Source organism: Oryctolagus cuniculus, chromosome 2 (assembly GCF_051225735.1).
Source record: "Oryctolagus cuniculus isolate XC-2025 breed Fujian yellow rabbit chromosome 2, ASM5122573v1, whole genome shotgun sequence".
Lineage (NCBI taxonomy): Eukaryota > Metazoa > Chordata > Mammalia > Lagomorpha > Leporidae > Oryctolagus > Oryctolagus cuniculus.
The window spans coordinates 41,776,125-41,796,107 of NC_142868.1; the positions used below are offsets into that span (position 1 = coordinate 41,776,125).

Sequence of the window (19,983 nt, forward strand, 5' to 3'; positions counted from 1 at the left end):
AGGGAAAACTGTGACTCAACCCCACTCAGTTCTTAATTTTAAAAAAAAGTTCTTTTTTCATAGCACTTACTGCTTTCTGGCATTCCACAGAATTCATGACTGTGCCTGTTTTCCCTTCTTCCTCTCTTCATGCTCACTGACACTTGTGCACACACAACACAAGCTTCACAGGAGCCGAGATGATCACTTTATCAGTGTAACACAAGTGCCTAGAACAGTGCCTGTCCCATGCTAGGCACTCAACTTTTGGTTTTGTTGTTTTTCTTTTGGAGGGGGAACAGGGAAGTGAATTTTAATTTTTTTTTAATGTACATGCATTTGAGAGGAACAGAGAGATCTTCCATCTGCTGGGCCAGTGCCCACATGCCACAGCAGCTGAATCTGGGCCAGGCTGAAGGCAGGCGCCTGGGACTTACTCCAGGATGCGTGGTAGGGGCACCGTCACCTGCAGCCTCCCATAGTGCAGGAAGCTGGAATCAGGACCAGGGCTGGGACTCAAACCCAGGCGCTTTGCTGTGGGATGTGGGTGACCCAAGCAATGTCTTAACTGCTGTACCAAACACCCATCTCTCAAATATCTATTGAATGAAAGTAGGTACTGGTAGGAATCTCTTTAAAGAGCAATTTATAGGGGCCAGTGCAGTGGCATAGTAGGCTAAGCCTCCACCTGTGGCGCCAGCATCCCAAATGGACACTGGTTTGTGTCCTGGATGCTCCTCTTTGATCCAGCTCTCTGCTTATGGCCTGGGAAAGCAGTAGAAGATGGCCCAAGTGCTTGGTCCCCTGCACCAGTGAGGGAGACCGGAAGAAGCTCCTAGCTGCTGGCTTCGGATTGGCCTGGCCATTTGGGGATTGAATCAGCAAATGGAATACCTTCTTTCCCCTCTCTCTCTGACTCTACCTCTCAAATTAAAAAGTAAACTTTTTTTATAAAAAAGAGCAACTTATAATCCTTAACAAAATTAAAATTACTCGGACCAGATATTCCCCTGTAAGAATTTCTCTTACAGATACACCTGCACATTTACTGTGTAGATAAGAATACAAGGATATATAATATAGTGTTATTTGTAGCCAAGGCTCAGCTTAAGTGTCCAGCAATAGAACATTGATTAAATGATGATACATTATTCACTGAAATATTATGCAGCCATTAGGAAGATCAAGATGCAATAGCTCTATGTAATGATGACAAAGGACACTCAAGATACATTGTTAAAAGCAAAACCAAGGGGCAGGTATTTGGAGCAATGGTTAAGACACCACTGTCTATCTCTTTCAAATATTCAAAAAAAAATTTTTTTTAAAAAGAAGGCTGATGCTGTGGCTCACTTGGCTAATCTGCCTGCGGCACCAGCATCCCATATGGGCACCAGGTTCTAGTCCTGGCTGATCCTCTTCCAGTCCAGCTCTCTGCTGTGGCCAGGGAGGGCAGTGGAGGATGGCCCAAGTGCTTGGGCACCTGCACTCGCATGGGAGACCAGGAGGAAGCACCTGGCTCCTGGCTTCGGGTTGGCATAGCGCCGGCCATAGCAGCCATTTGGGAGGTGAACCAATGGAAGGAAGACCTTTCTCTCTGTCTCTCTCTCTCACTGTATAACTCTGCCTATCAAATAAAAATAATTTTTTAAAGAAATTTTCAAAAATTTAAGTTGAAGCATTAATTCTCAATTTAAAAAATTGTATTTTTTGTGTGTGTGAAAAGCAGAGATACAGAGACAGATCTTCCATCTCCTGCTCGTTCCCAAAAAACCCAGGATGGATGGAGCTGGACCAAGTCAAAGGCAAGGAGACTAGAACTCCATCCATGTCTCCCATGGCAGGGACCCAAGTACCTGCACCACCACTTGCTGCCTCCTACGGTGCACATCAGCAGGAAGCGGGGTCAGAAGTACAGGAGCTGGGGCTCGAACCAGGTACTCTGATAAGGGATGTGGGCATTCCAGATAGGGGCTCACCTATAAGTCACTGCCTGCCCCAGCACATTTTTTAAACTTTTAAGTAAAAACAAGGTGCCAAACACTGCCAGTTGGGGAATAAAAGGGGCTGTGTCTCTGTTTGCTTGATTAGCAATGACTGCCTCTGGGGGACACAGATGAAAGTGGCAGCTAGTTACCAGTGAGGAGGAGGACGAGGCGAATGGAGGTGGGGACACTGCCTCCTACTGGGGTCGTTTGGGTTCTGTCTGAAATCCTTGCCATGGCCACATGCACAACCACTGCTTTTTCAAAAACTGAGAGAACCATAACTCGTAGCTTCCTGAGCATCCTGCCCCTGCAAAACCCTCGCTGATTGAGTGAGGCAGGTAGCACATGCCGGGAGGGCCACACTCTTTGATGCCTTAGCCTTCTCAGTCACGTCATCTTAGGTTTATATATCTGGGTCACAAGAAGCGTTTGCTGAATTGTACCTTAGTGTTTTGGTGTTTATCAGGGGTTCGTGAAGAACGAAAGCTGCTCTGCCTTTGGTATAAAATTATCCAGAGCTGCAGGCGTCACGGTGCAGTGAGGTGAGCCGCTGTGCGGCACCTCTGCTTCGCATACGCGAGTGCCTCAGACCCAGTCCTACCTCTGCTTCCAGTCGGTTTCCTGCTAATGCACCTGGCAGGCAGCAGATACAAGTGCTCATGTGCCTGGGAGAGCAGCAGAAGGTGGTTCAAGTGTTTGGGTTCCTGCCAGCCACGTGGGTAGACCCAAACGGAGTTCTTGGCTCCTCGCTTCAACCTGGTCCAGCCCTGACTATTGTGGGCATTTGGGGAGTGAACCAGCAGATGAAAGATCTCTCTCTCTCTCTCTCTCTCTCTCTCATTCTTTCAAATTAATTAATCTTGAAAAAATTATTAAGAGCATTAGTCATTAAGTAGCTCAACATCCCCCAGATGAAGTCTCACATGAGTGTATTTTTCTAGAACGCAGTACCTAGATACAGACCTATGTACTGCATCACTTTTGTATTTTTTGTGTCTGTTGCCACATTGTTTAAATCTATGTATTAATCCCAATTGCAACAACTGAATTTACTTGTAGAGCCTGTTTTGTGGCAGAACAATTTAAGGAGGCTTACAGGAATACTAGGTAAAGTTTATAATGAGATGGGAGAACCTGGTGAGCCCTGCTTGCTGCTGCTTCATTCCCAAAGCCCTGACTCTGTTTCCATTTTGTTCTATAAATATCCTCTTAGGAAGAAGGTGGACATCAGTAAAGAATCCATTTTTATTCTAAATGTCAAATTCTACCCGTTTTTGTTCTCTTGCAAGTTAAGATGCTGTTATCAATTCTAAACACTAGGGGGAGATCTTGTTCTCTGTTGGAGGGTTAAATCCCAACTCTGCCAGTGGGCTCTGAATTCAGTTTTTTTTGTCTTCAGCAAAAGCAAATCGTGAGATTTCCATAGAATAAATGAGACAGGAAGGCTAAATGTGGTATCTTGAGTGGGCTCCTAGGACAGAAAAGCGGCATTAGGTAAAAGCTAAAGAAAATGTGGGCTTCCGTTGGTAAAAACATATCAACATTGTTTCAATAGTTGTGATAAATATGAAAGATTACAAAAAGTTCATGGGAAATGGAATGAAAAGCCAAGTCGTATATTTTGGTTTAAAAGTTTTTCCATAATACACATTTTCCACAAACTTTTTGAAGCCTTTTCATATACTACACTAACATAAATTGTTAACAGAGGAAATGCGAAGTAGGGTAAATAAGAACTAATCTTTGCAAGTTTTATTCTAAATAAAAGGCTATTTAGAAATTCAATTTTAGGCGCAGATTTTTGCCCTAGCAGTTAGGACACCACTTGGGACCCCCGCCTCCCACAGAGTGCCTAGATTTGAGTCCCAGCTCCACTCCCAATTCCGACTTCCTGCTAATGAGCACCCTGGGAGGCAGCAGGTGATGGCTGAAGTGCTGAGATCCCTGCCACCTGCCCACCTGCATGGGGGACCTGCACTGAGTTCCTGCCTCCCGGGGCTTTCACCTGGCCGGGTGCGAGCTGTTGCTGGCATTTGGGGAGTGAACCAGCAGAGAGAGAGCCCTCAGCCTCGGCCTCACGCCCTAGTGTCCTCGCCCCCTCGCCCCCTCGCCCCCTTGCCCCCTCGGGACTCAGCGCCCTTCCAGCTTCTCCAAACTTTCCCTTATCCCTCCTCCAGGATCCACCCCCTTCTTATATGGCGCCACGGATTGCTGTGGGGGGAGGGATTAGGGCTCTGGGGTTTCCCCACCAACATTCTGTTCCCCCCGCCCGGCAGAAGCTCGGGTTGATTAGCATTTTCCATGCTCAGCCAGGGGAAATGACATGGATCAGTTCTGGGCGCAAACCTTCCACGACTGGTACGGGCTCGCCACCTTCCTCCCAACCACAGAGAACACTCATTCCAGGTGGCAGAGACTCCGAGCCCAGGGGACACACAGACGGCAAAGGCAAGTATCTGCAGCTCTCAGCGGCCAGCCGAGGTTTCGGAGTTGTCGCTGAAACATCATCTGGGTCATCCTGACTAAAGCGGCCCCACACGCCGTCCCTCCAAGCAAAACATACGATAATTACCCCCGAGCTGAGGAAGAAACCGAAGCCCTGAGGCGTTAAGTAGCTTGCTCAGTTTCACCCTGCTACGAAACAGTGAGGCCAGGATTTGAACCCTAGACGCATAGCCCTGGAGTGTGTGCTTTGACCGAGCATCTCCCGGAGTCCCTGAGAAAAAGCAGAGAAGTGCATCCTTCCCTCTCCCTTCCTCCCCTCCTCAGTGCCTTCCAGCCACCGCCAGCTTCCCCGGGTTGTTCCTGGGCCTGCTACACAGCTGGTGTCCCAGGACCTGCCTGAACCGAGCCTTCCGCACCTGCGGGTTTTCTCCCTCGGTTTACTGCGTGGCTTTGCCAGAGCTTCCCAAGTGTCTCGTAGGAAAAGGTGCGCTGAGCGGTGAATGTCTGGAGGCCTTCCTTAGACGTCTGAAACGGTTTTCTCCTTCCCTAACTGCGACGCTGCACTTGAATGTGTTAACTTGGCTGGGCCGCAGCACGCCTACGTGGTCGAACATTATTCCAGATGGTTCCCTGGGAGTGTTTTTGGATGAGAGCCACGTTTACACAGGTACACTCTGAGTAAACTAGATGGCCTTCCGTACTGTGGGCCAGCCTCGTCCGGTTAGTTCCAGGCCTGGAGTGACTACAGCTGACCTCGCCCAAGCAGGAGGAAATCCTGCCAGCCCCTGGCTCAGCCTTCCTACTGGTACCACAGCCCCGGCTCCTCCCCCTGGCCCACCCTGCAGACACCCAATTGGCCTGATTCTGTCATGGTAGAGACAGTTCTTGAGAATAAAGCTCTTTCCGTGTTTATAGGTGCACCTGTGGATTCTGTCTCTGGGGAAGGCCTCCTGCACTCAGGCAGAATTGGCAGGTTGGAGGATTCAGCATTTCCCCTTGAAAATAATCGTTCCTTACACTGCTCAAGGTACCTGCCCATGGCCTTCACGTACGTAGGAAGGGAACTGAAGGGTCTGTGGGGTTCCATCACTGCGGCTCTGGTGGTGCTCCCTCCTGCCCCTTTCTGTCTCTGAAAAATGGGGTGGGGGGGGCGTTTCTTTGTCCCAAGTGTTTGGATATTTCTTGATTTTTCTTGGGGGCGGGCACTTAAATTCTTTGTGGGGAAAAACAAAACAGGTGCTGGCCGTGGGCTTTGAGGAGGCGGTTTGCACTTGGAAAACTGGTGGCCACTCAGAGGGGTTTGTTTCGCTCCACCAGCAGCTCTGTCCAGGCAGGCGCCATGGTGGTCCTGCCTGGGATTCTTCGGGCTCACTTCGGGATGCCCCTGGGCCCAGAACGGCTCAGTGAGTGGATGAATGAATGAAGAAGAGCTGTTGAGTGCTTTAGGGAAAGAGACTGAGCTAAGTTTCCACACATCAAGCTCAAGGTATCCATACCTGTGGCCCTAGACAACCAGCAGGGCTGCGAACGTGGGCTCTCAAGTCAGCCGCATGTACCTGGTACTTGAATCCCTGGTCGTGACATGAGCTCCTTGGAAAAGTGCACAGAACGACAAGAAAGTGGCCAGTAGAGCACAATAAGGTGGGCAATCCCTTTGAATAAAGACAGATTAGCCGGCGCCACGGCTCACTAGGCTAATCCTCCGCCTTGCGGCGCCAGCACACCAGGTTCTAGTCCCGGTCGGGGTGCAGGATTCTATCCCGGTTGCCCCTCTTCCAGGCCAGCTCTCTGCTATGACCCGGGAGTGCAGTGGAGGATGGCCCAAGTCCTTGGGCCCTGCACCCCATAGGAGACCAGGAGAAGTACCTGGCTCCTGCCATCGGATCAGTGCAGTGTGCCGGCCGCGGCGGCCATTGGAGGGTGAACCAACGGCAAAGGAAGACCTTTCTCTCTGTCTCTCTCTCACTGTCCACTCTGCCTGTCAAAAAAAAAAAAAAAAAAAAAAAAAAAAAAAAGATTTCCACAATCCTGCAAACAAAAGCAAAGCTTGAGGAAGAAGTGTTGGCGCCGTGCGTCTTCCATGAGAAGTGTGGTATGGGGCTCACATGCAACTCCGTCTCTAGCCACAGTTTGATTGAGCAAAGGGAAGGAGGCACACATGGGTAGGTAGGAGAACTGGCAGAGAGGAAGAGCCGGGAGCGGATGCGAAAAGTTGCCACAGGAGAACTGTAGGTGGGCGGTGCTGGCCTACCAGGCCCTGGCTCCCCTCAGAGCTGCTGAGCCAGCCTGGCTCTTGGCTCCTACTAAGCACTCCCACTAAAGCACTCCCCAGGGCTCCACCCCATCATTAGCAAATATTACCACAGGCCCGCCCTCTGCTCTCAGCCCCGCCTCTGCCTGCTGTCTAAGAATCTCTTTCCATTCCAGCCTTCTGCTTGTTCAGCCTAATTTGAACTGAAATGACCACCCCCTATTCCAGTGGAAGTTCACTAACTTGATCTCACTGCTGAATGTTTAGGGTTCTAACTGCCTCCATCACCAGGCCAGGAAAAGCCCCCACGGGGGTTGGCTCTCAGTCTAGAGCATAGCCCCTACCCCATGCCCTGCCCCGTTCTCTGCAAATGCCATACCCCTCGGGATGGGGCTCCCAGGGAAGCCCTGGCCCCGCGGTCTCACCCTGCAGATGTGTTCACACTGAATGTATGCAGTGACAGGAGTTTGGGCACTGGAAGCACATTTGGAAGATGTGCAGGCTGATGGATGACAAAGTGCAGATCGGCTTGTGGCTCTGAGATGCCCCACTCCAGGGCTGGCAGACGAGAGCGTTAGAGTCGAAAGATGGTGTCTGTGTTGTAGCATTCTATGCGAACCGGAGTTTCTGTTCAGCTAAGGATAGGCTAGTAAGAATCAACCGTTTCTCTAAAATGAAAAGCATTGAATAAAATAGATGTAATTTACATCGAAAGCTAGGAAGAACTGCAAAGCTTGTGGGACCTGACATGCCAAATTCTGGAGAGAAAAAACCTAAACCTAGAAAATCAAGGGCAAAAGGGCTGGTGTCGTGGTGCGGCGCACAAGGCCCCTGCTGGCCAGGCCAGCATCCCTGCAGATACGTGGGCCCCTGCCACCCATGTGGGAGACCCCAATGGAGTTCTGGGTCCTGGCTTTGGCCTGGCCCAGCCCTGGCTAGTACAGGAATTGGGAATAAACCAGTGAATGAATGATTCTCTCTCTCTTTATGTGACTCTGATCTCTGCCTTTCAAATAAATAAAAAAGAAAGAAAGGAAAAGGTAGCCAGGGATGAGGGACACAGAATATCTTCGAAGTAGCAGCATGGAGGCGGATCACTGAGCTCCGCACAGAGGTAAGGGAAGGTGGAGGGCACAGTCCCGGGACGGAGTCGTCCCGCACCATTGTGCCTGCTGGCCCTCAGAAGGCCCCTGCCGGCCTGTCCCAGGCTGGAGCTGTGATCTGCGGGCAGAGTTTCCTCTCCCCCAGGGGCTGCCTCCGCTCGGCTCTCCATGCTTCCGGTTCACTGACTCAGGCCCACCCAAACGAGTGAGAGGAATCTTCTTCACTCATGGCCAGCTGGTTATGGACTTGAGTGGCAACTACAAAGCAAGCCCCTGTTGTGGCAACCCCTGTGTTTGGGCAGGATCGAGACAGGGGCTGCAGACTAGCCAGGCTGCATCACAGCTGTCAACCTGAAGTGCCATGCGCAACCAAGTCTCCAGGACAGCCCAGCACAGATGTTCCTAGAGTTCCACGCGAGCGCGCCTCGGCCAGTTCCAAAGGTCAGATGTGAACCCAGACAGAAAGTCTGAATTCACCAAGGAGCCTGAAGGGGGACGATAGAACCAAACAGAATCATGAAAGAAGAGAAAGGGCAGACGCTTTGGACCTGCGCATAGCGTCGGGGCCTGGCAGTCCTGAACGCTGAAGGAGTGAAGGAGAGAGAAAATAAAAACCAGAGCAACTCGGGCACAAAGTCACGCGACAGGTTAAAATCCAAATATATTAATAATTGTATTGCATACAAAGATAAAATACTCTAACTAAAAAGCAAAAATAAAATTGACTAGGTAAAAAAATTAATATGCGATTTGTAAGAGGCATATCTAAACGTTAAATAAATTGAAAGATTAAAGGCAAAAATGTGGACCCAGTGGTGTAATGATAAAAATCTGCGCTGTGAAGTAATGAAAATTTTAATTTTTCTGCACCTAAAAAAATTCAGCCTCTAAATATATCAGACAAACATGGACACGTTGTAAGGAGTAACAGACAGATGGTCTGCCATGGGGAGACGTTCTGACCACACATTCAGTTTGTCAGAAATTTCAAAGAAGACGCAAAGGGCACTCAGTCTTATATGATTGTTTTTTAAAAAGATGTATTTTATGTATTTGAAAGACAGAGTTACAGAGAGGGGCAGAGACAGCAAGATGTCTTCCATCTGCTGGTTCACTCCCCAGATGGCTGCAGCAGCCGGGACTTGAACTGGTGCCCATATGGAATGCCGTTGCTGCAGGCCTGGTCTATTAACCCACTGTGCCACAGCACCAGGATTTTTTTTATAAGTTAAGACATCGTGGGGCCAGCGCTGTAGCATAGTGGGTAAGGCCACCGCCTGCAGTGCCAACATCACTTATAAGTGCTGATTTAAGTCGCAGCTGCTCCACTTCCAATCCAGCTCTCTGCAATGGCCTGGGAAAGCAGTAGAAGATGGCCCAAGTGTTTGGGCCCCTGCACTCGCATGGGAGACAGGGAAGAAGCTCCTGACCCCTGGCTTTGGATGGGCCCAGCTCCAGCCGTTGCTGCTATTTGGGGAGTGAACCAAAATAGGAGACCTCTGTCTTTCTCTGTTTCTGCCTCTGCCTCTATGTAAACTCTGCTTTTCAAATATATAAGTCATTTTAAAAAAAGCTAAGGCATCTTAGCAATAACTGAGAGGTCAGAGAGTAAGAGTATATGCTGAGGGAAATCAATGATGATAAAAACGAGCAACTTTAGATTTGCTAACTAACACCACACACGGAATTGACATGACATTATTGGATATGAAAAGAGTCACCAAAAAATGGCAAGGCAGCGAGAATATAGAAATGCCGTGACATCACAAGCCTCTCTGGTGGGTTTTCCCGGCTGTATTTTGGAGAAGGAACTAGACCTAGTGTCACCCAGCCGCAGTGCAAACCAGCGGCAATGCCTGCCTCAGTGTCTACACCGGGAGAGCGGGGCGTGGCCAAGCCTAGGCGACAAGAACACGGCTGCATCCCACGATCTGCATTACCAGGAGGCTGGAGTTGGGAGTCGGAGCCAGGTGTCGAACCCAGACCCTCTGGTCTGGGACACCGGCATGTTCACTGCTAGGCCTACCATACACTGTCCTTTGAAACAGGATTCAAAGTGTATCCCATCAGCCTCTGCCCTGGCTAAGCGTCACCACCCTGAAGAAGCAAATAGAATATCTTCTCTTGCTGCCTCTCTGGGAAGGGATAGGATGAGGATAACACTGTCTCTACCCACCCCCCCTCTTTCTTTCTTTCTTTCTTAGATTTATTTATTTATTTGAAAGAGTTACAGAGAGAGAGAGAGGGAGGGAGGGAGAGAGAGAGGTCTTTCATCCATTGGTTCACTCCCCAATTGGCTGCAACGGCCAGAGCTGTGCCGATCTGAAGTCAGGAGCCAGGAGCCAGGAGCTTCTTCCGGGTCTCCTACACAGGTGCAGAGGCCCAAGCACATCTTCTACTGCTTTCCCAGGCCATAGTAGAGATCTGGATTGGAAGTGGAGCAGCCAGGTCTCGAACCTGCACCCATATGGGATGCCAGCACTTCAGGCCATGGCGTTAACCCACTACGCCACAGGGCTGACCCCATGAATAATGTTTCTTATATATCACTTACTGCTTTGCCATAAGTCCCAGTACCATGTTCAAGAATTCTGCAAGCTCTTTGTCACCATGTCGGCTGCGGGGGCAGCCACAGAGAAGCAGCCTTGCAAACTCCAGGAGAAACACACGGCCAGGAACTTCCCCAACAGAAAAGCAGGTTCTCATTAGAAAAAGACAGCTGCGGGGCTGGTGCTGTGGCGTAGTGGGTGAAGCCGCAGCCTGCAGTGCCTACATCCCATATGGGTGCTGGTTCGAGACCCAGCTGCTCCACTTCCAATCCCGCTCTCTGCTATGGCCTGAGAAAGCAGTGGAAGATGGCCCCATGTGGGAGACTCAGAAGAAGCTCCTGGCTCCTGGCTTCGGATCAGCACAGCTCCAGCCATTGCAGCCAACTGGGGAGTGAACCAGCAGATGGAAGACCTTTCTTTCTCTCTCTGCCTCTGCCTCTCTGTAATTCTGCCTTTCAAACAAATAAATAAAAAAGAAAAATACAGTTGATTCCTGCTGGTGTTTTCACCTGATTGTGAAGCCAGTTCATGTGGAGGTTTCAGAAAGTTACAGAGGTTTGAACTACGGGAGGAGGTTAGCACATCTTTAAGTGGCCCTGTAAAGAAATCCAATAAATGCTATCAAATAAGACTAAGGATGGAAGTCATTCATTAATGAAGTTTAAGAAAACAAACCAGCTGGAGCTGGGTGCTGTGGCTCAGCAGGGTAAGCCACTCCTTGGGGCACCAGCATCCCACGTTGGAAGGCCTGGGCTGGAGGCCCAGCTCCTCTGCCTCCAACCCAGCTTCCTTCTCTTGTGCACCGGGAGGTGACTGGGCTCCTGCCACCCCTGTAGGAGACTCAGGTGGAGTTCCTAGCTCCTGGCCTTGGCCTGGCCCTGCTGCAGGTGTTGTGGGCATTTGGGAGTGAGCCAGTGGACGGGGAGATGGCACTCTGCATCTCTGCCTTTCAAATAAAAAAATAAGCTTTAAAAAAATAAAAATTAAAGAACATGCTTCATGTTTGTTGAGACATACGAGATTACTGATATTTGACCCTGTGTTACCTACAAACTGCGATCACGTATGTTTCAACTTATTACCCAGATCAAATGGCGGCGCCACCCGCATCTGTTTGAAGGGATTATGCTGAGGATGTGATGTCTGAGCGGGAGGACTCCGGAAACCTCAAAGGAAGGAGTGGAACTTCCCCGGAAGAAGAGTGCACAGGCAAGGCAGCATCTCACCTACCTCGCAGCTTGCACGTCTTAGTCAGCCAACCCATCACAGTTCCCTGCGGTTGAAGTACAGAAACAACATAGAAACGGGACAACCAAAAAAAGGAAAACAATAAGAGGTATTTTACTTAGTTTCAAGTAAAGATTTTAAAATAACTCAATTATTGAAGCCTTTTGGCTTCAGTTAGCGAATCATGAAATCAATTTAGGTATATCATTATTTTAACCCTTGAAAGTTCAGATAGAGAAAGATGCATCTGGCGAGTGACTTTCTTGGCAAACTTCCAACCTGATCACATGCAAGGCTAATACAGTGCGTGTGTCAGGATCATGCTAATTCGCTTAGGACTGCAGTAGAATTTCTGGATAGAATTTTTCCTAATGGAATAAGCTCTGAAATAGGATGCGTCTGGTGAAATTTACGCTATAATTGCTCCCAACTGGCTGTGTAACACCGCTAACGACAGCCATAAGAATGGAATAAAGATGAGTAGGAAACCATCCTAATAAACCTATTTGGGATATAAAAAAAAATAGAATCCAATGGCTGAGACAAATGACAGTGCAGATTGAAGTCATGAATCTGATTTCCTGGAACCAACTGCATCATCAAATGCTAACTGACCCATCAGATGAGAGACGGGGAAACATCTTTTCAGCATACGATTTTCAACAACTGACACCTATCCCGATCTCCCCTTGAGCATCCTCTCCTCCAGGGAGGCCGCCTTTACTGCGAGTGGTGGGAATTCCCAGCGTCAAACCTGAGACAAGCCTCCCCTCTCGCTGAGGTTCACCTGGTGTGCGGCTGGGGGTGACGTCACTGAAGGAGAGATTTCCAGGGCATCAGACTGCCAGAGCGCCTCTCTGGTGATATTTTCCTACTGGAAAAGTGCTTGGCTTTTCTTTTTTCTTTTGACAGGCAGAGTTAGTGAGAGAGAGACAGAGAGAAAGGTTTTCCTTCCGTTGGTTCACCCCCCAAATGGCTGCTCAGCCGGCGCGCTGTGCCGATCCAAAGCCAGGAACCAGGTGCTTCCTCCTGGTCTCCCATGCGGATGCAGGGCCCAAGCACTTGGGCCATCCTCCACTGCCTTCCTGGGCCACAGCAGAGAGCTGGCCTGGAAGAGGAGCAATCGGGACAGAATCCGGCGCCCCGACCGGGACTAGAACCCGGGGTGCCGGCGCCGTAGGCAGAGGATTAGCCTAGTGAGCCGCAGCGCCGGCCAGGCTTGGCTTTTAACCTCCCAGCTTCATAAAGGGCAGTTTCACAACACATATTCCAAGTTCATAGTGAAAAAGTGCTTACCTATGTCGCCAAAACGATGCACAGGTGAAGTCTGATTACTTCAAGAGACCAATGGAAGCCATTAGAAGGATGTGAGTGCGGTTTGAAAATGAGCATCAAGTGTGCAGGCTTGGAGGTTGCTGGATGCTGTGGCTTGAATGTGTCCCCCAAAAAGCATGTGTTGGAAACTCAGTCCCCAGCACAGCAGGGTGGGAAGGTGGGGCCTCACAGGAGGTGTTTAGGTGGTGATGGCGGAGCCTTCTCACCAGGGATGGATTGGTGTTGGTTCTAAAGCCTTGGGATGACAAGGCTGTTCTCTTTGTCCTTCTACCCCAGGCCAACACAGGAAGAAGGCTCCCGTCAGATGGCAGCCAGCCCCTAACTCTTGGACTTTCCAGCCTCCAGAATTGTGAGTCAGTAACTTTCTGTTCATCACAAATCACCCAGTCTGTGGTATTCTGTCATCGCAGCATGAAAGGGACTGAGAAACTGAATGTCACAGGGACCACGACACTGTACACAAGGCCACTTTTTTTTAAGTTTCATTTTATTTATTTGAAAGACAAAGTTACCGAGAGAGGTAGAGACAGAGAGAGAGAGGTCTTTCATCCGCTGGTTTACTCTCAGATGGCCACAAAGCCCGGAGCTGCTCTAATCTGAAGCCAAGAGCTTCTTCCGGTCTCCCATGTGGGTGCAGGGCCCCAAGCACTTGGGCCATCTTCTACTGCTAACCCAGGCCATAGCAGAGAGCTGGATTGAAAATGGAGCAGCCGGGACTAGAACTGGCACCCATATGGAATGCCTGCATTTCAGGCCAGGGCGTTAACCCGCTGTGCCACAGCACCAGCCCCAAGGCAACTGTTTCTAATAATCTTACTGAATTTAAGGCACACAGTAAGTGGTATTTTAATCAGTATACATCCTAATATTGGTACACCGGGAGGGGGGTTGTTACATGTAAGTATTTATTTACCATTTGATTTTAAGTTGGTTGAGGGGCCAGTGCTGTGGCATGAAGTCTTCCATCCGCTGGTTCATTCCCAAATGGCCACAGCAGCCAGGGCTTGGCCAGATCAAAGCCAGGAGCCAGGAGCTTCTTTCAGCTCTCCCACTTGGGTGCAGAGGCCCAAGCCCTTGGGCCATCCTTTGCTGCTTTTCCCAGGTACATTAGCAGGGAGCTGGATTGGAAGTGGAGCAGCCACTTGAGACTGGATGCCAGCATCAGAAGTGGAGGCTTAACCTGCTGCGTCACAATGCTGGCCCTGAAAAATTTCTGTTTAACTCTTCTATTGAGTATTTCATTTCAGCTCTGCTCTCACATTTTTAATTTTTAAGATCTCTAATTTTTAAAGATCAATTTTTTTGTCCTCTAACTTTTTTATAGCATCCCATTCTTGTTTCATAGCCATGATTGCTCTTCCCTTTCTTAACTTTGAAATGGTTTGTCTTCCTTGCTTAGTTTCTGTTTTTGTGTGTTGCTTGCTTGTTTACAGTGTGTGTCTCTATGTTCTACGTTGGGGGTTTCCCTGAGATGCCAGGTGATCTCCGCCTGTCCACGCACACATAAGAGAGACAGACTAAAAAGCTGCATTGAAAGCTCTGAGCACATGGGTTGGACTTGTTCCTACAGAGGGATCTTCAGGGCTGTTGTGTGAGGAGTCTTCTGCGTCATTATCTTTGACCTCACTGCCAAGCTCCGGGAACCACACAGGGGAGATGCAGTATCCTGCATGCAAACAGCCGCGGATTCTTCTTCTCGCTGTATTTGTATCCTCAGCTGTGTCTGATGGGTCCCAGTACAGAGAGGGAGCCTCCAGTTTGGAGAAGTGTCTTCGTTTGGCTGTCGTAGCGAAGTGCATAGACTGGGTAGCTTGTGAACAATAGGAATGTATTCTTCCGGTTCTGGAATTCGAAGTCCAGATCCCAGCAGAGGCAGCTTCCTCCAAGGGTGCTCGTGCACGTGGCAGACGGCTGACTTCTCACTGTGTCCTCACAAGGTGGGGCAAGTGTGAGGGTGCTCTCTGCGGTTCCCCCTCATGACTGAATCAGGACCAGAGGGCCCCCCCAGGGCCCCCCCACCCGCCCAATCCACTCCTGTCATTTCACACTGGGGGTAGGATTTCCACACATGAGTTTCGAGGGACACAGACGTTCAGTCCATAGCAGGGAAGCAGTCCGGATAACGCAAGCTGGAGAGCAGATGGGGTGTTTAGTAACTTACTTCCCCCTCTTCTCATCCACCTCCTCCCTCTTCTCCTGTCTTTGAAAAAAAAAAAAAATTTTAATTGAGTTGGACTTACATATGGATGGACCTACTTGGGCCTTAAACAACTTCCACTCAGCCTGTCCTTTGCCCCGTCCTCTGCAGATCAGCGCGGCTCACTGTTGAGCCGTTGGGGGGTCCGGTGGTGTAAACTGAGTTATCCGTGTCAGGAGCCCCAGCAGGGCGGGCAGGTGGCACCTGAGGTCTCTGTGCCTTCTCTAGGAGGGCCGGGCACCTTTCTGAGGCTGAGACCCCTAGAGACTCCTGGTTCCACATTTGTGGGGTCACTTTTGACTCCCCAGCCTGAACAGCCAATGCTTCGCCTCCGAGTCCTGTGCCCTTCTCGTCCTCACACTCGCCCCAGCCCAGAGCCCTGGATCCCTGCTCTTGACAGACACAGTTCTGCTTTCCTGGTTTCCAAAGGATATTTATATTATATAATTCCGCAGTTCGGGTGTTTTGTACCTGGAGGATTTTTCAGAATATGAGGTCCACAGCGATGCTGGGAACAATTTATCTTGTTAAATCCTACTCATCTTTAAAGGCTCAATGCAAAGGTCACCTCGTGTGGAGCAGCTTTCCACCCTGCTCCGGCAGGAGTTAGTCTCTCTTCCTCTAATAAAAGAGCAAGCAAAGCTTCCAGGCCCTGCACCCCCTCCTGCTCAGGCACGGCTTTCATTGTGTACTTAGGTGCTTGTCTCCTTCGCCAGGAAGGAGCTAGTTGAGGTGAGCGCTTTGGGAAGGATCTCTCTCCCTTTTGTATATATAAATATTTATTTATTTATTTATTTGAAAGGCAGGGGCCCAAGGACTCGGGCCATCCTCCGCTGCTTTCCCAGGCGCATTAGCAGGGAGCTGGATTGGAAGTGGAGCAGCCAGGACACGAGCAATGCCCACATGGGATGCCAGCACAGCAGGTGACAGCTTACCCGGCTACATCACAGTGCCAGCCCTAGATGTATCTCTTGTCTTCTGTGTCTAGTGTAGCACCCGCCCTTTGTGGGGCAGGAGTACTTAATGCTCATTGAATTAAAAGAAAAGTAATTGCTAATGCACTAATGACATATCTCAAATTCTGCCAGGGTCACTCCCAGTCATGTCAATTATGACATAATCAATACACACACAGTCCTTACAAACATGTCGGTGCCGTCCTTCCGTCCTGACCAAGGGCACGCTTGTTCTCATCTCCGGGTCTTTGCACTCGTCGTTGTTCTGCCTGGAATGCCCTTACTTTGTGTGCTCACGTGCCTACCACCTCCGCCTTGTGTTGGTCTCATCTTAACCACTGCCTTCAGAGACAGGGCTCTCCCAACAGCCCTGTCCCATGCCGGGTCACAAGTCCTAGGTTCTTTGTCTTAACACTTTGTTACAGAATCACCTAAAAGTACCTGATTCTTCTATGTGCTATTAAAAAAAAATCACATATGCCCTGTGATACTCACTTTATCCTGAATGATGTCACATGATAAATATTCAAACATTCATTTTGCTCCCTGACTACCTGAGACTTGCAGTACGAGGGGTTTTCAGAAACGAATCCTTTCATTTCATTTTTCAGGAACTCCTTGAGGTGCCCTTGTAGTCTCCGGCAGTGGCTCTTCAGCTCTAGTGTGCAAAGGGTCTGTTAAAAATGCCAATCCTGGGGCTCACATTTGGCCCAATGGTTACACTGCTGGCTGGGAGCCCGTACCCCATGTCAGAAGGCCTGGGTTTGAGTTCCAGTTTCACCCCCAATCCCAGCTTCCTGCTAGTGCCCACCCTGGGAGGCATCAGTGATGACTCAAGCACTTGGCTCCTTGCCACCCAGGAGGCCTGGGTTAAGTTCCCAGCTCCTGGCTTCAGCCTAGTGTAGTCCCAACCATTGCAGGTGTTCGGGATGTGAACCAGTACATGGGAGTCCTCTTTCTCTCTTAAATAAATAAGTGTATGTAATTTTTTAAATGCCAATCCTCTCTTAGAGTTTTACAAATATTTATTTATTTACTTGTTTCACAGGCAGAGAGAGATCTTCCATCCTCTGGTTCATTCCCCAAGTGGGCACCAATGGCCAGCGCTGGACCAGGCTGAAGCCAGGAGCCAGGAACTCCATTTGAGTCTCCCATATAGCTAGTAGGGGCCCAAGAACTTGGGTCATCTCCAGCTGCCTTCCCAGGCACATTAGCAGGGAGCTGGATGGGAACTGGAGCAGGCAGGACTCGAACTCACGCTCCAGTATGGGGATGCTGGCATCATAAGTGGTGGCTTACCTTTCTGTGCAACAAGGTGAGCCCCAGTCCTTAGAGGTTTTTCAGAAGATTTGATGCTGGATCCAGGCTTGCACATTAGTACGACAGGGATTCTGATAAAGGGGACTTACGGATCACTGTTATAAAATTGGCCTTTGGGAGATAATAACAGCTAACACGCACTGTGTATTTGCTCTGAACTAAGCACTATTTCTTCTGTGTGCATTAACTCCTTTAATCCACACAACAGCTCCTATAGCTAGAGAGGAGCAAACCAGGTGAGAGGCTGGCTATTATTAATAAGTGGGGAATCTTGGATTTAACAAAGCTTCTTTTGTCAGGCTAGGGATAGTTTTTAAATCTTTAAATTATTTGTAGGTGTCTCAACTCAAAATGTGGTCCACAGACTTGCAGCAGCCACATTTTCTGGAAACTTGCTAGAGAGACAGACTCTTGGGGCCAGCGCTATGGCACAGCGGGTTGAAGCCCTGGTCTGCAGTGCCAGCATCCCATATGGGCGCTGGTTCTAGTCCTGGCTGCTCCTCTTCCGGTCCGACTCTCTGCTATGGCCTGGGAAGGCAGTACAGGATGGCCCAAGTCCTTCAGCTCCTGTGCCCACGTGGGAGATCCGGAGGAGGCTCCTGGCTCCTGGCTTAGGATAGCACAGCTCCGGCCGTTGCGGCCAGTTGGGGAGTGAACCAGCAGATGGAAGACCTCTCTCTCTGTCTCTGCCTCTCTCTGTAACTCTGTCTTTCAAATAAATAAAATAAATATTAAAAAAAGGAGATACAGACTCAGGCCTCTGATGCCCAGCTCTGGAGAAGCAGGGGATGGACATTTGGCCCGTCTCCCATGCGGGGAGGCCTGGGTTTGAGTCCCAGTTCCGCTCTCTATTCCAGCTTTCTGCTAACACACAGGCTGGGAGGCAGCAGGTGATGGTTCCAGTAGGTGGTTCCCTGCCACCCACGTGGAGAGCGATTTGGTTACAGGCTCCTGGCTTCCACCTGGCAAAGCCCTGACTGTTTCAGGCATTCAGGAAATGAATAGGCAGATGGAAGGTCTCTGTCTGTCTGTCTTTCTCTGAGTCTGTTTTTGTTTTTCTGCCTTTCAAATAAATTTAATTTTTTTAAGTTTGAGAAGCACTGTTCTGATATATTTTATTTTTTCATTTGTGCTGTATCTCCATTCAAAATAAATTAGCAGTGTGGGGGCCAGCGCTGTGACACGGCAGGTAAAACCGTTGTCTGCAGTGCCGGCATCCCATATGGGCACTGGTTCTAGTCCCAGCTGCTCCTCTTCTGATCCAGCTCTCTGGTATGGCCTGGGAAAGCAGTAGAAGATGGTCCAAGTCTTTGGGCCCCTGCACCTGTGTGGGAGACCCAGAAGAAGCTCCTGACTCCTGTCTTTGGATTGGATCAGCCCAGCTCCAGCTACGCGGCCATTTGTGGAGTGAACCAGTGGGTGGGAGACTTCTCTGTCTCTCTCTCTGCCTCTGCCTCTTTTTAACTTTTCCTTTCAAATAAATAAAATAAATCTTAAACAAAATTAGTAGTGTGGTTTCCTATCACATATATTATGGAAATACTTTATACCTTTTTGTTTTAAAAAAAGATTTATTTATTTTTTGAAAGGCAGAGTTACAGAGAGGCAGAGACAGAGACAAAGTGAGAGAGGTCTTCCATTTGCTAGTTCACTCTCCAAATGGCCCCAGTGGCCAGAGATGGACCAATCTGAAGCCAGGAGCCTAGAGCTTCTTCCTGGTCTCCCATGCAGGTACAGGGGCCCAAGCACTTGGGCCATCTTCTACTGCTTTCCCAGGCCATAACAAAGAGCTGGAGCAGCTGGGACTCAAACTGGCGCCATATGGGATGCCAGCACTGCAGAGCTCTGAGGAATGCTTTGTGTTTTATTTCTACTCAAAGGAGTATTTTCATGTGTCACCTTGAGCAAAGGAAAGAAAGAGGGTCTAGAAACTCGAAAACGTAAGGTGGCTTTCTTCAGTGTGTTCCACTGGGAAAGGAAGAAGGAATTTCTTGTCCTTTTCAAGTTCTAGTGTGTTCTATAATAACAAGAATTGTCCATGTTGATTTTCTTAAAAAAAGCAGCAATGCTTCATCATCCCAGTCATCTTCCGTTGGCGTGAGATACACATCAGGAATCGCCTTCTCTGTGCCAGACCTGGCAGTGGACAGAGCCAGGCTTTTAAAAAAGTAATTCATTAGCTTGGAAATAGGAAGTGACAGGAAGTAATTGATCTATTTCAATTTGCTCTCATAGGAGATAGCTTTGATTTCTTTGCCCCTGGCCCCTTTTAATTTAGTGTATGCATTTTCCAGAAAAAAGCCTCCCCCCCTCCCCAATACAACGGAGAGCAAATTTGAGTGATTTAGACGATTTTAACTCATAAATGCAGAACTCTCAGTCTTCATCTGTATTTTCCTGCTACAATTAGATCTTGAACAGGCTCTGCCAGGTCTCCCATCTTCCCTTGGCTCTCATCTCAGCCTTCTGGGCAACCTTCTTTAGTCTCTGTTGCCCCCTCCCCCACGGAGATTTTAATTTTGTTAAAACGTTTTTCCTGCAGCTGTGACTCAAGCAGCTCGGCGTGCTGCAGAAACACAATGTCATTTAATATTCCAGCCCACAGCCCAGACAGCCTCGCGTTGGGTCATTGG

The 19,983-nt window shown here is 49.2% G+C and overlaps 1 long non-coding RNA gene across 2 annotated transcripts; it reads left to right on the plus strand.

The window, feature by feature from the left end:
- The first annotated feature begins 3,857 nt into the window (after positions 1-3,857).
- Positions 3,858-18,701, plus strand: LOC149127741 (uncharacterized). Of its 2 annotated transcripts, XR_016228879.1 has the most exons (6): positions 3,858-3,980; positions 4,277-5,217; positions 5,328-5,439; positions 11,402-11,651; positions 13,154-13,226; positions 18,616-18,701. It is a non-coding gene; the product is annotated as an uncharacterized LOC149127741 (long non-coding RNA). The 2 variants fall into 2 exon arrangements; XR_016228880.1 differs by lacking the exon at positions 11,402-11,651.
- The last annotated feature ends 1,282 nt before the right edge of the window (positions 18,702-19,983 follow it).